The sequence below is a fragment of the Triticum dicoccoides genome, chromosome 1B (genome assembly GCF_002162155.2).
Source record: "Triticum dicoccoides isolate Atlit2015 ecotype Zavitan chromosome 1B, WEW_v2.0, whole genome shotgun sequence".
NCBI classification, from domain to species: domain Eukaryota; kingdom Viridiplantae; phylum Streptophyta; class Magnoliopsida; order Poales; family Poaceae; genus Triticum; species Triticum dicoccoides.
The window spans coordinates 320,830,618-320,834,094 of NC_041381.1; the positions used below are offsets into that span (position 1 = coordinate 320,830,618).

The 3,477-nt window shown below is 47.7% G+C and overlaps 1 pseudogene; it reads right to left on the reverse strand.

Moving 5' to 3' along the window:
- Positions 1 to 518: 518 nt before the first annotated feature.
- On the reverse strand, positions 519 to 2,317 carry LOC119304578 (annotated as a pseudogene).
- Between the last annotated feature and the right edge of the window lie 1,160 nt (positions 2,318 to 3,477).

The following is a 3,477-nucleotide window of genomic DNA, read 5'->3' on the forward strand; positions in this document are numbered from 1 at the left end:
TTTCATCGGAAGAGGGGGGGGGGGGGTTGGCAATCCGGCAGCACGAGAGGATTTCATTCCAGGTGACGCGTGTATACACATTTCATTAGGAGGTGACCCAATGTTTTGACTATCAATGTTGGATTCAATAATATTATTTTTGCTACATATAACTTATATTTATTACTCCCTCTAATGTCTAAAACGCGGTACAAAAGTTAAACGGGGGGAGTACTTAAAATCATGATAAAAATCTGACTAAAATACGAGGAGACTAGTAAAGGAGGACTGAGGTAGAGTACTAGTTAACCAGTGCAGAAAGGCAAGAATAGGCAAATAGTTGTGGCTAATACCGCTGCATTTGATTAATTCTTATGCTAGATAAAAAAACAAAATAAATGTTGCGACTGCCGACTGGTATTGATTCTGTTTCCCTCGTCAAGAAGGTGAAGGCACCTCAATTTCTCACCCGAAGATGGGGAGTAAAAAGAGGAGAAAAAACTACAGGACTGTAGCTAATCAAGCTTAATTTCGAACTGTTACAACTCTGGCAAGTCTATTATGTCTCCGCCCTCCAGCAGCATCTTGATCCAGAAGTCCTGGTCATCGCTCCACTTCGATGATGAGCTCGTCACCAGGCTCAAATCCTCGTCCATGGCACCGAGGTCTATCATTCCCGTCACGTCTGTTGAAGACAAGAAGCTGTTGTCAGTGACCGCCTCCGAGCTGGAGGTGTCCTCTTTGACGAGCTGGTGGCCGTGGCTCGCGCTTGTGATGGTGGCGTTATCGCTCGGCGAGGATGACACCGCCGGCGCCGACTCGGTCACCGTGGAGCACGTCAAGCCGCTGCTCGACTGCCCTGGCGGCGACGTGTACTGCTCACCAGCGTCGACGGTGGCGCTCCTAGCCTTGGACTGCTTGCGTGACTTCTTCCGGCCACTGCCGCCGGCGTCTTGATCGGCGGCTGGCTTCAGGCCGTCCTCCAGCCTCTTCTTGAGGTGCGCGTGCCAGACGTTCTTGATCTCGTTGTCAGTGCGCCCCGGCAGCTGCGCAGCTATCACGGACCACCTGTTGAAAAAACAAATTCAGAGCTGCAACTGTTTAAAAAATCATCATCAACTGCATTCAGGCCTCAGATACTTCAAAGATTTGATTCCGAATGCACAGGGTAGAGATGTTTGTTTGTTTTTTGCGCGAAAAAGCGTAGAGATGGTTTAATCTGAAGCACGACTTCTCCCCCTCCTCCTCCTACTTGTGATACTTAGTAATTTACAAATGCTCTTGAATTCGGCAACTGGGGTACTGATCGATCATGTGCGATTGAATAAGGATTAATGGAGGCGCTCAGGAGTAGCCTGGACTCTTGGACAGAGTGTGGTCTAGCAGAAGTGGTGGCCGGGAGATGGTGATGCTGCTACCGCTACCGCTGCCGCTGCTGCATCTATATGAAAATGCACCGGTGTTGATATGCATCAGCCACTCCACTGGCCGCCGTTAAAGGCCAAACGAGATGGAATCTATGGCGGCTTTCGAGCTTTGGATTGGTTTACTTGCATGTGGGGGCTTTGAGAAAAAAAGATTGATCTTAAGTTGAGTTTTAAAGTAATCGCGAACGCTTTTGTCTTCTTTGGAGTATTTTCCCGAGGAGGCTATGGCCGTCACCAATCAAATGATAGGACCGTACCTGAAATTTCAGAAAGATGATGCATCTTTTACTGACTAGGCCCACAACAATTTGTAGGCTGGCAAGACAGTTAAATGTTCATAGCAATTGCTAGGCTGGCTCATGTCTACTAGGAATGACCCAATTTGGATAACCATTGAAGGCAATATATGGAGTACAATTAATAGTATTTCATTTTTCTCAAAAAAAAAGGTAATGATATTTCACGGTTTTATTATGTAGATAAAAATGATTTTTTTCGCAAAAAGGATAAAAGTGAAGAAAAAAAAAGAGATTATTCTACCTGTTGCCGAGGGCCTGATGGAGGCGGATGATGAGGTCCTCCTTGTCGGCGGGTGAAGTTGCCCCGCTTGATGTCCGGGCTGAGGTAGTTGACCCACCGCAGGCGACAGCTCTTCCCGCACCGCAGAAGCCCTGCAGCAACACCAGCAATTATACCAGGGGTCCGTCGCTCATCGGTGGTAATCACAGACCACGAGAGAGGGAGTTCATCGTCGGCGTCAGCAAGATGCGGAACTCACCTGCGTGCTTGGGGAGGGCGCGCCAGTTGGGGTGGCCATGCTGAGCGATGTAGTCGGCCAGCCGCTGGTCCTCCTCGGGGCTCCATGCGCCCCGTTTCAGACCGTCCTTCTCGCAGCACGGCGCTCTCCCCATGAACCGATCCAAACTCACCGTTCTCCTATCCTCCTCCCTGCGGCGGCCGGCGCGCCGCCTGTGTGAGAGGAGATGGGGCGGCCGGGGATTAGCTATAGCGGGGTCTCACTCCCGGTTGGGTATTTAAGGGCGACGGGAACGTGCCAAACGTGATGCCTGCTGTAGATGCAGCGCGTCGGGACGCGGCTGCGTGTGCTCGTTGTTGCCGATTTCGTTCGCCTATTGGCGGAGCAGCCGATTTTTTTAACTTTTTTGTTGAGGGGGAAAGGCGTTGGTTTTTTGGCTGAAAATTAATTCAGCCCACTATTTATTTCCTTCCATAATTGAGTTCTCCTGGAGGGCCCTTTTAGGGTGCAAGGATTTTTCGTTGCCGAAACTGTGTGGTTTCCCGCGCAATTGCATGAGTGTGGCTGGCTCTACATAGGGCACAATCGTGACCAATGTGAATGCCGATCGTCAAGAAACCTATGTATACAAGACTTCTTAGGTATGGAGGTAATGTAAGGATTTTTGTTGATGAAAACTGTGTGGTTTCTCGCGCAATTGCATAGGTGTGATTGCCGCTACATAAGGCACAACCGTTAAACCAATGTGAATGCCGATCGTCAAGAAGCCTATGTATACAAGAGTTTTTTGGTACAGAGGTCATGTAAGGATTTATGTTGGTGAAAATTGTGTGGTTTACTGCACGATTACATGAATGTGATTGCGCTACGTAGGCACAACCGTTAAGTCAATGTGAATGCCAATAGTTAAGAAGCCTACAAGAATAAAGACTTCTAGGGTGTGGAGATGGATGAACAAGGTGAACTGGTAGATGTCAAGAAAAAAGAGGGGTACTCTACGACGATTCTCGACGTTAACAAATAGTATGGTAAGTTATGAGATTGTAGAGTGAACATTACTAGCTAATTGCTAGAGGGGTTCACAACGACAATAGAACAAGACTACAATGGTTCAAGAATTGTACAGGAGAGGAGAATGCAACATGGTTTGTCAAAGTTTGTCATGTAGCCCATACATTGCTAACATCTCCCATTCTCCAACATGTTTTCGATGTTGTATAGAGGACACGTAAATTTCGAGTTTTGATTAATTGTGCAAAAAGGTGTGAGAAAAATCAAGGAGATATACTGCAACTCTCAACAATTTTCTCCCTT